Below are 17,706 nucleotides of genomic sequence, written 5' to 3' on the forward strand. Positions count from 1 at the left end.
TGTATGCGTGTAAATTATCTATTGTTTAGTTCAGCTAAATTATATTTTGTTAGGTAATTGATGGAAATTCAACTGAAAGTTTATTTGTGGGTAGTGGTCAAAGAATATGAGAAAAAAGTAACTTTGAATACTGTTTTCTGCGCTGTGTAAAGCCCCGGGAGTTTATTAAAAAAATTAAATTTCATCCCATTGAATTCACAAGGTACATGAAGTGATGGGAATTTAATATCGTTACACGAGTCTCAGATAACGTTATGGGTTTGTTTTAAAGTATGTGGAGTCTTTAAAACGTGTTTTACTACACCATCAGCAGCGGATGAAAGTTTATAACCTTCCCGAGAATTTAGTGAGGGATTTTTCACTACAAATTTGGTCAAGCGCTGTTCAATGGTCGCGTGACCTTGATAGTGTTTGTTGTTGTTTTTTTTTTTCTTCCAGCCATTGTTTCGCTCAGTTAGGCAGGACTGCTTTGTTTAGATTGTGTTTATATTGTGATTTGTGGCGTACAGATTGTTTTGTTTTATGTTAAACCACAGAGCGATGCTAGATTGCTAATTGAGTTGTTAAGCTGGCGCGAGTAGCCATGATTTGTAAGACATACATAGTAGTGGCCGTAGCGCTATGAAAAATTCGATCGGCATCTCTGCTGACGCTCCTCCTTTCATCTTTGGCTAAAAATGCATGAATGATTTATCGTAGCGGCCATGTTAAAAATGTATGTTGCTTGAACGTCAGCAGTAATATTAGTTCAGCATGTCCGTTTTTTGCTGTGGAAAAAACTTGACTTTTTTAAAATTATTATTTCATATGGTCAGTTCTTGTAGTCGAGTTTTTGTTTATCATCACAGAGATCGTTATTTTTTGCGCTAATAAATTGACTGGCTTTGTTAGAGCGTTTATCTGTAGCGTCAGCAGCGATGGAAATACTTTTTTTTTTTGTTTTGTTTTCTTTTACGTAGTAGATAGATTGTCTTCTAATTGACTCAAAAGCTTGTTCTATTTTTGGCTGTACAAGCGTGAATTGCAAAACTGTCATACATGTATCCAGAAGGTGGAATTTTAGCCATGGATCCTCCCCTCTGCACTAGCATCGAATTTCACCAAGCTTGTTCGGGCTCACATCAATCTGTGTGTGTAAAATTAATATTTTCTGATACAGCGGATCACTATAGCTTATATGCCAGTTCGGGGAAGCCCTTGTTCAATTAGCGGCTGACAAAAGAAATTAGCTTGTAAAATTATCTGTAGCTAGAGACAAAGAACTTTAAGGGTTGTACTGGACAGTTAAATGGGGCATACGTCAAGGATGATGAATATTAGACAAATCAATCTATCATTGGGTGGAAAATTTAAGATAAATTAAACTTGTGGAGAAAATGTCGGCATTGTTTGTCCATTTGAACCTGGCAAGTAGTACAACACAAGTACGTACCAAGTTGTTTGAATTCTTTGGGAGTGGCCAGGATTGATACAGCGGGGAAATTAAGTTGTTCACAAATTGTTTATCAAGTGAATATTAATGAATAACGGAGACTCACTCGGAAACCGTGGATGACTATAGTCATGTGTGTGTGTGAAGGTGAGAGCTACATGTTTATACTCGAAGGATATATACCACACTGACAGGACCCAGTCAATAATTTGACATTTTTTATGGCGTGTGTATGTGTGCAAATTTTGGCATTGTGTTTATATCATATAAACGCTTTTCTTTAAAAAAAAAAAAAGATTTTCAAATTCGTGGCTTTAGGATTATTGCCATTTTTGTTTTGATTTTTTTTTTCTTGTTTGTTTTTTTTTTTCTTCAAATTAGTGCAGTATGTGTTATCAGCCCTGGTGCATTTTGAGATATTTAAAAAAAAAAAATTAACGACGTTTTACACAAAACGTAAAGTGTGGAATACATAAGGAGAGCTTTTTTTAGTGTGGATTGTTTAGATCATCGAGAACAATTTTTTTTAAACCACAATTATATCCACATAGCTGTATCACTACAGTTTGTTAGAAGTCCAAGTAACATAGCCCATGTAACTACTTTTTTTTAATGTTAGAAGATGTTGTGCTTTTAACAAAAAAATATTGAAATTGTGTCCATGTCACAGTGTAGAATATTGAGTTACCAGTGTGGAGGTGGGTTAAAAAGAATGGAGCAGTGTTGGTATTGGGTGGGTGGGTGTATACCTGATGCAAAACCACTGTGGGAGCCATTAAAATAAGTTTCATCAGATTACCAACTGAAAATTCCAACTTTTCGTTAGCATTAAAGGAATACTCTTTGTAACATTGCTGCATGACTGTCATTCCGATTAGAATTTTGGTGGCAAAATGTGGCCAAGAGATATTATTGCTTAAATTTAATGTAGACATATTTTTTGCTTTGATTTATCAGATCATGAAATGTGTGCAGGTATGCATCCTACCATCAGACCAGTCCAGGTTTACTATCATGGTAGATATTTAGGTTTTTAATTTTTTTTAAAATAATTATCCTGCTATAGTTCTAGTTGCTTTTCATTGTCTTCATGTATGGTTTTTGACCAGACACAGATTAAAACTTAATTTTAAAAAAAGTTAAATGGTAATACTGCATTACTGATCATGATGTCATTTGTACATGAAATACCTGTATATTTTGTGCAAATATCACTTGGTCAGTTGTCAATTGTCCAGTTCCCTGACAACAGACTTTCATTGCTTATCTCAACAAATAAGCAGTACAGTTTTCTTTTGGCATACATAGTTGAAAAATGCCCCATCTACCCTAATATTATGAAGTCAAGTTGTTTACTTTTTTTTAACACTTTATACATGTACTCAATTAGCAGTTTGTATAGAATGCCAATCATTTATGACTTAATTACTACAGATGCATTCTGTTAGGCCCTGATTCAACCCTGGTCATCCATGTGTGAACAGGTGTGTACACATTCTGCCTGGAGGCAATTTATAACTCTTGTTACAAGCTGATAATAGGGGTGGAATTGATTATTACCTCATTAGTTCACTTGTCCCTGGTTCAGCAAGTTTGTTGAAGTTTTAGACCAATAATGGGTTGTTGTTTTTTTTAAAAAGTTTTCATGCAGATGAATCCCAACTGCCATTCTTGTAAGGAGGAACTTTTTGTTTTAAAGGGAGGCAGTTTTTATTAAATTATCCTTTACTGGTATATTAAAACAAAAGGATTTTCTAATATTCCTATAAAGTTTAAGGTGCATTTTAAATGTTTGTTTTTTATTTTAACTAGAAGGTTTTGTAAAACAGCTGTTTAAGTATAAAAAAATTAATGCTGACTGCACTCTTTATATTCCACTAAATTGCCATTGCCATTTGGGGAAAAGAATTTACTTCTTGTTTTTCCAAAATTGAGTATTTTATTTTTAGCTTGTATGACAGCAGATTGCATATATTTGTCACACTTTAGCCTGACTCTGCAGTGGCTAATCCAGATGCATTTTCTAAAGTCATGGTGTGGCTTATTGTTCATGAACATTTCATGACCTAAATGTATACACTTGGATATGTGTATAAATCAGAGTAAATCATTTGTAAACAAGAAAACACAGTTCAGTCATACATGTATTTATTTTGTTGTGGGTGTGGATTTTGAGGATTATTTTTTTTTTAGCTCACTTTAACTGTATGGCCAAGTGAAAATAAAATGATGGTCCTGCTTCCATATCACAAATCATCTGTCAGCCTTCATCAACTGGATGTTACCAGCTGGATTCCATATTTCTGATATGATTTCAGATGAGCTCAGTAATGAGTGATATAATATGCACATACTAATTAGTTGATCTGCTTCAGGTAGGTTTAGCTTACTAATACACTTGAGGCTTTATTTTGATCCAGTTTTGATCAGAGTTTGATTAAATGTCTGTATCCTGAAAATCGGGGACAGGTTCAATTAATGAGTGACATCCACCATTAATGGAGTGATCTCACATTTGATTGGACAGACTAGTTAAAATTCAATGACCCATGCTTCTCTTCAGTTTGATCAGACTTTGAAATGTGGGCTTATATCCTCAGGATTTTTGGAAGAGTTTAGTAATGAAAAAGAGACATGCATATTAATGAAGTGATTTCATGTGATTGGATGAGTTTGTTATCACTGTGGAAACCATATTCTTTTATATGATTTTGATCCAGCTTGGAATTTGGGCTTGCAATTTCAAGAACCTGGATGGGTTTGATAGTGACCAATAACCATGCATATTAATGAGGTGATATTACATCTGATTGGCCAAAAAGTGGTTATCACACTGGAAACCATATATTTGATCTGATTTGTGAACTGATTTTTATATGACAATGATCTTGCATGTGATTGACTTGTTGCCACTCAAGATACTTTAATTCTGATCCACTTTTTTAACAGTCTTACTAATAGGTTTAAATTACACAGGGGCATGGGCAGGCATCAGCTTGCAAGAAAAGTGTAATAGAATTAAATTGAATTTAATTTGAATGGACTCTCTGTTTGATCATGTGAAATATAGCATTTATTTTGCTCCAACAGCAATATTGGGAGATAATGCACTAAATGGATTTGCAAAAATGATGCAGAAAATATCCCACAGCTGTCAGAATTCCCAAATCTGATTACCAGCAGCTTGAAAATGGATTGGCTTGTTAGCACTCTACATGCTTCATTTATGAACAGATTTTGATCACACTTGGTATCGAGGCACACATCATTCAGAAGTTTTGAGAACAATGCAAGCAAAGTATATTGCTTCGGATTGGTTGAACTTGTCGCCATCCTTAAGGCTTTATTTCTTGTTAGATTTGGCTCTTGGTGAGTTAATTTCATTCAGATCTTGGACAAGACATTGATAAGAAAGATCTTCATATATTACTTGACGTGACATCCAATTGGCATAGAGACTTTCATCTTTGCTAGCCAATGGGTGTTGATCTACTTAGTTCCAACTAAACCCTTGACATGTGTGGCTAGCCAAACAGTGGGGGTGAATTGATAAACATCAGTTTAATGGTGTTTTCATCTCTATAAAGACTTGCTAGTTGGGTGGTGCAGTTTATACATTTTCACATTTTGGTTGTATATCTTGTATGCTGATTGCGAAAAATCATAGGCTTACGTTCATATGCCATTCTGATCTTTCACTAGGTAATATATATAAAAAATACTTCCAGACTTCCTGTTAGTTGTCAGTGATTTTTTTTCAGCATTTGATTCCATTTAAAGTGGCTTCGTTTGATCTGGGGTAGGACTTGTCTTGGTCACCGTGACAAGTGTTTTGCATTTCTTTTCTGTTTGAAAAACATTTTATTCCAATTTCATGTCTTCACTTAAAGTTGGAAGGCACTATGGTGTTATCTTCAAAACATGAATGGTGCAATTTCCTTATGCAAGGCGAATCTTGTCTTGAACAAGCTGAATATGGGATTGGAGATGACTAACAACCAATTCTTTACATTGTATATCCTACATATGCATTAAAGAACTGCCACAGGCACCCATTTCTGAAAGTTAAAGAAGATATTAGTAAAAGCACCCACTCCCAAATGTACAAATGAACAAGGTGACTATATGGTTTCAAATATGCCTTATTCTCCACAACTCTGTGCTAAATTCTTTTATGATGTTGGCATATTCAGTCACTGAATATATTTATCAGTGTAAAAGGAGACAGTTTAAACTTGTTCCCCATATACGATTATTAGTTTGCCACTTTTGCCACAAAGTTTCACTGCTGCTTTGTATCTACTTCTGTTGAGTTTGGATGCCAGTACTTACGGTGTGTCACACAGTACATAAGCAAATTTAATTAATGGTTACTGTTTTATGCTGGTCTTGAACAAACAATAAACACCAATCAGAATTGATTCTTGTGTATTTCACAGCATGACACTGTAGGTGTAGATATACAATGCAAGTAGACAAGATGCAAAGCAACAGCTTTGTGTAAATATAGTTTTTAAATTATCAGTAAAGTGCTAAAATCATACTTGAGTAACAAATATGGAATGTCTTCTCTACAGTGATATATGTTAACAGTGGCTGAGAATAGTGATGAGACTGAATAATCAGCATGGAATTAGCAAATGGTGGGGATCAGATTCAAATCATGCAAGTTGGTCACCTTTTGTTTTGCTAATTTTCAGAAGGTGAGTAGGTGTTGTCAGTAGTTACTCTCTGTTATTGACATAAATAAATGCATGTGCCTGCTATATGTCTCAAATGAATTCACAGTTTAAAGAGGAAAGGCAAACCATGACAAATTATTCATGACTGATTATAGTTAATATAACTTGCATAGTGTTCTTTTTTTATTGATTCTACCTCTTGTAAAGTTGTATCAGTATGGACAAAATATTGATTCATTGATCTATACATTTCTTCACCTCAGCAAAACATTGATTTGAACAAAGATCTTGATGCAGATGAGGATTTTCTGTCCATAGTAAAAACAAAAATTTGGCAACCCACGTGATGCCCACATGACTTAACTAGAAAGTCAAAATGGGCATAAAAGCTTCAGAGAAATTAACATGCCACAGACAGAGGTCTTACTGATTATTTCCAGATACCATCCTTTGTATAATATTACAAGCGATCTGATTGGATCAGCTTGTTTAACTGCACCCAATCACATTGCAGAGCAGCATTTATACTGCTATGGCTTGTAACATGCATGTATACCAGGGAATAATGCAGTATGAATTGGATCAATGACCCGTAGGTAACAAAAATGAGAGGCTGTATTTATTATCAGATTTTAATCAAACTTCATTATGAGGTTTTATCATCAAGATAATGGAGGAGTTTCATTAGTAACATCTGTCCATATTGGTGGTGCATCAGTCTGGCTAAGTTTGTTACTGTTTACTGATGCTGTTTTGATCCAACTGGATGGTTAAGATTATTTCATCAAGATCTCAGATGAGTTTGATTATGAGAAGCATATGCACATATTAATTGCTTATGTGAACCAGGTCAGTGATGTCAGGCTCACTCAGGTCTCTTGTTTGCTAGTTGCAAATATCTGGGATGAAATTGTAAATGTGAAGATATCTTCAAGATTAACATTTTCATTGCTAAACTAACATATATATATACATATCTAGTGCTTTATTTTTCTTACAGAATTTGTAAACATTCAGAGTGCTCAATAGTTACAGCTTGCAGAGTCCTGGACTTTTCACTGATGAAAATTAGTAGTCCCAGGTCTATTTCTGATTTGAGAGTCCCAAGCAGAAGCTTGCAAGGTCCCAACTTTTAAAAAAATAAAATAGAAAGGAAAATAAAAAAGTACATAATCATTGTTTTATTACGCATGTTGATTAAATTCTCAGCATCAGTATCACATTAAAGACAAAATGGTTTTACAATAATTGCCCAGAACACTTTAAGTCATACTATGCTCTTCCATCAGCAAACTAGTTTTTCAAATGAGTATTTTTTCTTGCTCTTTGGCTTAATTAATGTATGCATGACATTCTGGTTATGAAAGTCCCAAAGTACAGGACCATACTCCATTATTCTGAATAATTTATTCATTGTTCATTGTATGGAATCATTTTTCACACTAATTTATCCAGTTCTCACAGTGACATATAGAATTATTATTTTTTTGCATAGCATGGTAATCGACGACACCAATTAAATGATCCGGTTTAAATTTGTGATGGCTAAGGGTCAATAACTGTTACAAGTAAAAGGATTTTGATTTCCTTTGGTATTACATCATTCATCCCCACAAACAAAAAAAAAAATGTATTTACCATTTAATTTGGGGCCCAGAGTGGCCAAGTGGTCTAAAGCGCTCACTGTTCTGGATCACTGCCATCTCACCTCTGTCAGCATGGGTTCAAGTCCAAGGCTCGGCTAGCGTGGTTATGTGGGAAAGCCTGCCAGTAGCTTCTCGTGGGTCGGTGGTTCTTCTGGGGTTTTCCAGGGTTCTTCCTCCACCAGTTATACTGGCCGCCATGTATAGCCTATCTTATGCTGCAAAATGGCGTTAAACCCTAGAACAACAACAACCATTTAATTCCACTTCTTTTGGGCAAGAGAACTGCTTCTCTCAATCGGGTCATTAGTGCTTGTGTTTATAGTTTTGCCACCATTTGAATCCACATCATTCTCCATAGTTTGGGTTCCTTTTTTTTTTTTGTCTTCATTTATGCTTATTTTCTATGGTTTACCTTTATTATCAGTCATTTTTATATCAGTTGCCAAAAAAACGAAAACTGATTCATTTTTGCAAGTTAAAGTACTTTCCTGTGCCTCTTTAAAAATTGTCTGATTATAATATAGTACTATAGTTTTAATCATGTACTGATGTAGCACTTGTTATTGTATAACAATCTGATATATTGTACAACTTAAACTATAAAAAAGCTTTCATTACTTTTATGATTTATATACACATTGTCACCAATCTGAGCATCATTTAAAAAAATGAAGGTCAGATGCATATATACACATTTAGTAGAAAACTTGTTTTGTGTTTTTTGAAGTCTCACATGAGGCACACTGACTTATTGCATATTTACCCCTAATTTGGCCATTAGCCATTCCATAGATTGGCCCTGGCTGACTTAAAATATAAAAAGGAGAGCAATGAATTGGGAATGAAGTGCACCGTGGGGCCATGTCACATGGAGAAAAGTGGTGCATACTCAGAAAACTTACAAGTCTTTGACCCAGAAGCTATGGTCTTATGGAGACCTGGCATTGCATGTTGGAGAACTTGATTGCAAAAGTATACGTACCATGAAAATGCTTCATTTTGTCAAGCCTTTGGCAGAAGTTCAGCATAGCAGTGAATTTGACGTATGTTCATGTCTTCCATCCACATATCCACACCATAGAATTAGGTCGTTGTAAATGTTTTGCAAGATTAAGGTCAGTGTTAAATTGTTTCTTTCAAGATGAATAAAATGCAGACTCAACAGAAACGGGTGACTTGTTTGTGCTGCTTTCCTTCACATTTTTGTTTACCATCTTGCACTTTTCTGGGCACCATATTTTTGAAATTTGTTTTAATTTTCATTAGGACCTAAAATTAACTGATGAGACATTTTTGGAACGTAGAAACGTAAAGTTTTACACATACTCGTAAAAAAGGTAATTAATTAGATCTTTAAACCACTTTTGTTATCATACAGCCATAATTCCTCTGGCCCGTCCAGTTTTCTAAATTGATATTTTCTTTTATTTTCTTATATATGCAGCAATAAAGTAACTTATGATAAAATATAATTACTTATAAAAGTTTTTGAGAAACAACTTGAATACTTTCAAATGTTATTGAAAAACAACTATCAGAGTAAGCATGAACAAAAAGAAAAACAAATACCAGAACTGCAGTTGGTATTCAGTTGCACCAGAAAATGTCAAATTTGTGTCCTTGCTGTTGTGCAACCTATAACTGGTGCACACTGCTTGTGCAGTGCATATCAGAACACCAAAGAGACATTAAGTTTCCTGACAAGACATGCTGGAAAAATGATTACTTTGATTTACAAACAAATCATCCAGACTGGAAGGAAATTACTTATTTAATAATGTGTGAATAAATGGAATAAATGAACAGTTGCTGACAAAAGTAAGGAATTTTTTTTTTTAAATTTGTGCTCACTTTAACTTACCAGTGATGGTTTACAAATCTTCAGTTGTCAGTCACCTGACATATTTAAAAATGTAGACTACCTTCTTCTGTTAATTTGTTTCATTTGGTAATTTATGGTACAGTAACGCAAGACAGTTGTATTATTGGAAGAAAAAAGTGCTAGTAGAAAAGAAAATATATAGGCCCAAAAGACCACACACACACACACACACACACACACAGCGTATCCTGAAGGGGTGTAAAATTGAGGGTACAAAAAAACCCTAGCTGTCAAAACTGGGGGTCAAATAAAAAATGGGGTCAAAAATGTACTGACAAATTTTCGTACAACTCATACTTTTTCAGCTTGAAATAGGATATTGCAACTTGCACAACATACTCTCTCTCTATCTCTCTCTCTTTCTCTAAACATACAAATACACCAACATGCACAATTAACAAACAAATGCATTGTCCATTCAAAGAATAATTTTATTAGTTCATTTTTCTTTTAAAGTTGTACTTTTAACAGTCTCCTCAACAATATTATAGCCCAACACATTACATATAAGCCAATACAAAAAGCCAAATAAATCTTTTTAACCAAATGGGAGTTAATTTACTGCCTTTCATCAAATGTGTACTATCATAGGTTTCATTGTACTTCGTCCTAGAACACATTTATCCAGATATCAAGGAGGATACTGATTCATCTTGTTTCTAATAAGTTACACTTGAACTTTAAGATCTTTCTTTTATTGCAGTAAAAGTTAAAAACCAATAAAATCTGCAATGACCCGCTGACTTTGTAATCCAGATAACGCATTTGTCTCTGCAAGTTTACTGATTTCTATGTTGTGAAATAATGTCTTAGGTTATAATGTGTTCTCCAGATATCTTATGGCAGACGAGGGCCTATTTTTAAAAATTCTAAAATCCTGTCACGAAAGGATTATTCACTTTTGCAGTCTTTGCAATCACGCAATCAGAAGTCACACCAGTAATTATAATGAATATTCCAGTCAAGGGAGTAATTTTCTCCATTTTTCATTAAAGTTAGATCCACAGTTATTCTTTTGTGGTCTGCTTCTTTCACTTTCTTCGCTAATGCTTTTTAGTGCATGACATTTTAATCTGGCAATCACTTTCTAGTGCAACGAGCCTTGATGTTAAATATCTAGAACAGCTTGCTGAGCTCGATAGAAATCGCGAGAAGCTCGCGAGATTAGGGGAAGCTACTCCGTCATAACATTGCCTATGCTAGTCTGGTTCATTGTTTTATATGTTCCCTGCGTTGCACATTGCTATACGAATAGAGGAACGCAAGGCAGGGAGCAAACAAAGCAGGGAACCAGTCAATGCCTATACGCAAAGTATATACAATGCCATCCATCGTCCAGTGCATTGGGTATTAAATAAATCATGATCATATTATGAAAATCCTTTGCATCAAAAAAACGCACGGTAACAAAATGTGTGCGTCAGTTTTCTCCAGCGTGCGTCCCTGATGCACAAATGTGCATAAAGGGAAACACTGCACACACACACAAACACACATGCACGCACGCCCAATTAAATTGAAAAAAGATGAATTTATATAACTAAAACTAAATAAAGTGAGGATGATTAAACACACTATAGCTGACACCCTGTGAAAGACATTGTGCTGACATAAGAGAGATAACAGTGGGCAGTGTTGACATTTAAGCCTGCATTTCACTAGCTCCAGTGTAGTACATAACACCAGAAAGGTTATCAGGGTTTACCAGTAATACCTCTATTGGACTATGATTATCTTTGAAAATATGTCTGTTTTTACAAATGGTAAATACTTTGTAAATTTCATAGGCAGTCAATACAATTTGATTTCTAGGAATCTTATCATCTAACTTGCATTGGCAAATGGTGAGACTAGAATATGTTTTATTTTTTTGAGTCGCAATATGATCTGAAAATTCTGTAACATTTTGGGAGTATATTGTAACAGGTTACACAGATGAGACATTAGCCTGTCATATCCTTGTTTCATCATCACCAAATTTCCTGTCCGTTTTCACAGCACACACCATTTCCCTATTATAATGCCACCCCCCACCATAGTCATAGTGTATACCACCTTATAGTGAGACTGCCTTATAAAGAGTTAGATTATACATTGACTTTTTTTCTCACTTAATGAAATGGTATCCATGACCATGCTTTCCTTTTAACAGGTACACTGTTATAATGAAGGGCAAATGTGTTATAATGAAGGGCCTGATAGTAAGGGACTACTGTATGTAGATAATAAAGTGTGGAAATGTAATTGTTTCTTTACAGCCACTTAGCACAATTTAGCTGAGTTACCATATGTAGGCAAGGTGTCTTAAGCAAAATGGAATAAAAAGTAAGATATTGATTGATCCATTTTTTTCTTCAAAGCCTGTTTTTTCAATTTTATTTCTTGTGTTGCCATGGGAACTTCATGACCAGCTACCATTAGGCAATTTTACATCCTTTTTTCATTTGCAGGGTATTAGGACATATCAAATGAGAGCAAGTCTGAGGTAATTTCTGTGTTGATTTTAGTTTGGGTTTATGTCATTTACAGCCATTTGAACTTGTTTATTTTGGCTTTTATTGCTTTTCATGGTGAGGGGCCGTGGCAAGTTAGTTGGTAGAGCATTCGACTCTTGATCCACTCATCATGGATCTGATACCTGCCCAGGTCAGCTGCCTCATTGTATCCTTGATAAAAGATTTAGCTCTCATTTCCTTGGCATGATCAGGGCATTCCATAAAATTGGAAGTAGCTAATAAAGATTTTAAAAGTAACAGTTGGTTTGAGGGGTGCTTCCCACAATTTGTATACAGGGGTCAGCAAAAAGTAGCAATTGTTCTGGTATATTTAGGCTAGCAAATTGCACGGCACCAGCGCTTAGGCAAAGCCCTGACAATACAGCCATTAAAGTGCTAAAATTTATGTTTACCAACAAATCAACTATAACTTGTCGCTTGATGCGGTGTGATTGAACCATTATTTCTCTGCCATTATGAAAATAGTTTTCAGTTGTTTTTGAGTTGTCTGCATGTAAATGTTTGGAAGGTATTATGAGGTTTATAATTGGTTTTATCAATGTCAGAAGTGGCCATCCCCCAAATCAATATTTGACTTAACAAGAGAAGCATAAATGTTTCATTTGCTTGCTGGACTTGGTAATTGATGCAGTGTTAATACAATTTAATTCAACAGCTTTTAGCAGTTTCCCAGCTAGGTTACCATACAGTGTGAGTTTGGAACAAAGAGCATTTCAGTTTTAGCCAGGCCAGTTCCATCAGGTTATTAGTCTGAATTATTGTAATGTATATAAATATTCAAACCAGTGCTATAGAAGATTAGAAAGCTGTTGTGGTGGTTGTTATGGTTGGGGTGAGGTGCTACCATTATTTTATTTAAACTATTATAGAAGTCCCACCCAGGCTTGATTTTGGTTGGAAGTTAAATTAGTGAAAGATAAATGTAAATCTCCAAGCTCCCAGTCAGCAGCGCCAACGGTTAGATGGTTAAATATACAAAAAGGTAGAAGTTCAATGAATAGCAATTTAATAACATTTCATTAATCAAATGATTAAGGTTCCCAATTACACTCGTTCTGCTCAAATCTTTAATTGCCTATTGTATCACTTAATTAGCAGTGTGAGATCGATTTCCACCTGTCCTTGTATTCTACTTATCTGTGGTATTCTTCCCTCTCCTGTTTCTCCCAATTCCTTCTCTTCCTCAACTTTCTCCATATTAATTCTCCTCCTCGACTTCTCTATAATCTGCCTCCTCCACTTTCTCCAGACTCCTTTGCCTCCTCCACCACCTCTCCACCAACTAGACTTCTTTCAACTTAGACTGTTTCAGCTAGTCTCATTTCGGTCTTGATGATGCAGGACTAAATTGAACTTGAAGTTCTGTGTCTCCTAAAAAGCTTCCTGTGAAAACACAAGGATGGTACAGTATTTTTCCTCAGCCCAGTGATAAACCTATCATCAGATAACGGTTATTAAATTGCTTCAGTCACGTCTACAGTCACATCTAGATACCCATACATTCTTGTATGGTAAAACAAACGTCATAATACAGCACGGTATCAATTACTTTGTATACACACATCAATAAATTTTGTCACATCAATACATATTCCTAATCCTGTTATACTAAATATTACAACAATCAGATGCATTTCTTTACCTTAGAACTCATGCAAAGTATACAAACATTCAAATATCCATGCTCTGATATATGCCTACATCCACATTGACTAATCTTACTTCACCCATTTTCAAATTTCTCAATTCAAGCATATGTAAATTCTAACATAACGCATTAATAAATGCACTAGTTTACTACGAAGTGACCTAATAGCGAATTGCAAAATTAATTCTGACCAAAAGCTAACAATCTACATAATTCCGCCTTGCATCTAATAATTATCTACATAGGCTTAAGCCCATTTGCCAAATATGGGTGTAAATAACACTACAGAGGTAATTCTAAACTATACTAAACAATGCTAGCAATTAAGTATACATACTACAAATAATTATAATTAAGATGCCGTAATATTCTGCAAAATCGAGCAAATAACTTACTGACCTCTTTGAACCTTTTTCTTTCCTTAGAATCTCTTAAGTTTTACCACCAGATTACGAGTGGCTCTCTGAGTAACCCTATTGCTCAGCAATCTTCCCAGGCAAATGCTAACTTTTCATTTACAAGTTTGGAAAGTTATTCTTTGGATCGGAAGTGTAATCACACCCTCTATTTTTTCAGTTCTGATTCGATATCACTGTGGACCAATCCAATCAAACTTAGCAGAAAATGTCCCTCTTGCTGTCTATCAATGTGGTTATGGATACGAACACGCCTCGTTCACCCCATGGCTTCTCTCTGATCTTAGGACTAAGCTGTAACACAGGTGTGATAAGCAAGTCTTCGTCAAATGATGCAAGCGTTTGCCTTCCCCAACTCAAGTTTCTGGTCTCTTGCAGGTCAAGATAACACTGATTGAGAGTTTAACACTAGCCTGCGTTAATCATTTAGACATCAAACACATGGCTGCAGTAATATCTTCAAGACAGTAGATTATAGCTTATACATTACTTTATAGCTGGGGCTTAGCAAACGTGACAGCTATGTGCACTTGTACCAAGCCTAAATAATCATTAGTATTCATAGAGATCTAAGAAGATATGTATTTTTTTTAAAAATTGTGTGCAAATAAATATTAATATCTAAGAGAAGTCACTATTCCATCAGCATCCTAGATGGCTTTCAATTTCCTGACCAAAGCACTGCATTGAAAACCTAATTTTCAAATCATTGTTTGGTTTAAAGTAGTCAAATATGAAAAATACCATTCCTCTTCATATATTTCTGAAAACTATAATTTTGCAGCAAAAGCAATATTATTCCCATACTTTTCTCAGGTATAACCTCTCAAGCCCCCACCCATGCCATACACTGTTGCATACCTTCCACATCAACCAGACTGTTCTCAAGGAATGGATCAGAATTCCAAAAACAGTTGTGTACATTTATAATTTTACTTAAGCTTGCAATAGTTGTTCAGTCAGGTTTATGCATATTGGCCACAAGAAAATACTAATGTTTATTCTGTTTTAGATTTATTAAGGTAGTTTTAACAATTTAGTCATATTGCTACAACGTCTGCAGTGTGTAGTTCATAGTGATGTCTAGCACTGGGTGCTTCATGCCGCAGACATGTAGCATTATGTCCCAACCAGTCACATTGTCATGACACTAGACCAACCAGTCCAAACACTAACCCCTTAATGCTGACCACCAGGTCCTTGTACCATTTTTAATAAGCATTTGGTGTAACTCGATTGGGGTTCAAACCCACAACCTTCTTCGTCTGAGGTGGACACTCTAACCACCTAGGCCACCGGAGTGGTTAGAGAATTATAATACAGCCAGCCATTGGTGAAAAGGCAGCGTGATGGATTTCTCTCCACAGGCTACATCATAATCGTTAACAGGCAATAACCAATCAGGTCTTTCCTATGTCTCTTATATTGAGTAATTAGTATTTTTGCACAAGCTTGAAAAGACATCACAACCAGGCTATATTTTTAAAAATTTAAATTCTTTAGCTTCCGGTGGAACTCATAAAGATCTGTGATAGATTGTTGAAATGGACTGAATCCACATTAGAATGACACCTAGGTTGTCATTAAAAATGTGAGCGCCATTAAAAGATCAAGAGCTTGATATGAAACTGCAATTACAAGTCGTAAATATTATCTCTTGTTATAAACTTACCAAATGGGGCTATGTGTTAAAGGGTTTATCCCGACTGTTTTCATTCCTAACATTGATATTTTGGTGATTTGGACTCATTTGATACAAGTTTGCATCCAACACCTGTTGCTTTTCAGAAGCTACATCTGTAGTATAGTGGAGAAATTCACTATGTAAAATGATGGCACTTACTGCTTACTCATCCCAAGGAAGAATGCTTCAAAATTTAATCATTTTCACAGTATTCATATGATTTTGCTTTTGGAAGTGTTCAGCAGTAAACATCAATGATGCAATTATTACATGTGCCTAGCTTAGCCTCACTATCAACCTGATGACCTGGCAGACCTGCCAACTCTTATGATTTTGCCGTAAGTCATATGAAAATTACCCCTTAAGATACGGACTTACAGGATATTAGCAAAAACTACAGAAAATGATCGTTGCTAAAAATTCCGGATAATTGGTTCAACCGTGTTTTATTTGGATCCTGGTTTCTTAGAATTAGAAAAATTAGTCAGGGAACCTAACTTTACAGCAGCACCCCAGCCACTTTAAACTGCACCTATTTGTTGATGCGAAGCATCTGCATTATTAAACTGTTGATTATAGAATTGTTAAAAATGGTGTCCATAAGAACAAAAAAATTAGATTATTGTGAATAAAAGCTGGAAAGGACTCAGTTATGTTTATTGGACATTATGTGCCAATTTGAGTATTTCTCATGGCAGGAGATATGATGTCGTCATGTGAAGTGGAAAAGAATTTCCAAGAATTATGTTGAGTTGAGAGAAAGCAACAAGCCATTGAGCAACATACAGTTTGGAACTATAATTTGTGCAACTGTACTAGTGGTAAATAATGTTTATAGTCAATGCGTCAAACTTTTAATTATGTTTTCCAGCTTTACAATATCAGTTATTGATATTTTATTACACCTTACTGAAAACTGGTCAATCTTACAGAAAAAAATCAACTGCCTTACTGAGATGGACTCGTCAGGAATGGCAGGTCTGACCTGGGCTCATATAAATACAAGAATATATTCTAAGAAGGGTCTATAGCCCTTCAAATAACCAGCTTGGGGTTTTTTTTGACAGATAATATTTGCTCAGACGTTTGCACATTAACTATTTTTTTCATGGACTGCCAAAATTTCATGGGTCTCTTGGTTATTTCAGACAAAAACCTGTAATGATTAGTTGAATGGTAATCCATCTATGGCAGTGGTTCCCAAAGTGAGTGGTACCACCCCCTTGATGGCAGTGGGATTACAGATGGTAGGCACTAATACTAAATAATGCTTTTTACAGGGTAAGTTAGATAGGTGCTGAGGATAACCAAGGGGGTAGTGGCCTGAAAATGTTTGGGAACCACTGATTTATGGAAACAGTAGGACCCAGATCATAAATGTAAGTGCTGTATATATTGACAAGTTGAGACCAATTGCAGATGCCAAAGACAGATTTGTTGTCACATAATATGCTGGCAGATTAAGGCCATTGCAAGATATGTCACATAATATGCTGGCAGATTAAGGCCATTGCAAGATATGTCACATAATATGCTGGCAGATCAAGGCCTTTGCAAGATATGTCACATAATATACTGGCAGATCAATGCCTATGCAGGATATGTCACATAATAATGCAGGCAGATCAATGCCTATGCAGGATATGTCACATAATATGCTGGCAGATCAAGGCCTTTGCAAGATATGTCACATAATATACTGGCAGATCAATGCCTATGCAGGATATGTCACATAATATACTGGCAGATCAATGCCTATGCAGGATATGTCACATAATATACTGGCAGATCAATGCCTAT

At 35.3% G+C, this 17,706-nt stretch overlaps 1 protein-coding gene across 1 annotated transcript in view; it reads left to right on the forward strand.

Moving 5' to 3' along the window:
- LOC149807714 (uncharacterized) overlaps positions 1-17,706 on the forward strand; it is a 40,983-nt gene that overhangs the window by 101 nt on the left and 23,176 nt on the right. The gene's annotated exons all lie outside the window — the stretch shown is intronic.

This window comes from Sinohyriopsis cumingii, chromosome 1 (genome assembly GCF_028554795.1).
Source record: "Sinohyriopsis cumingii isolate HCF-2022 chromosome 1, ASM2855479v2, whole genome shotgun sequence".
In the NCBI taxonomy this organism is placed as follows: Eukaryota; Metazoa; Mollusca; class Bivalvia; order Unionida; family Unionidae; genus Sinohyriopsis; species Sinohyriopsis cumingii.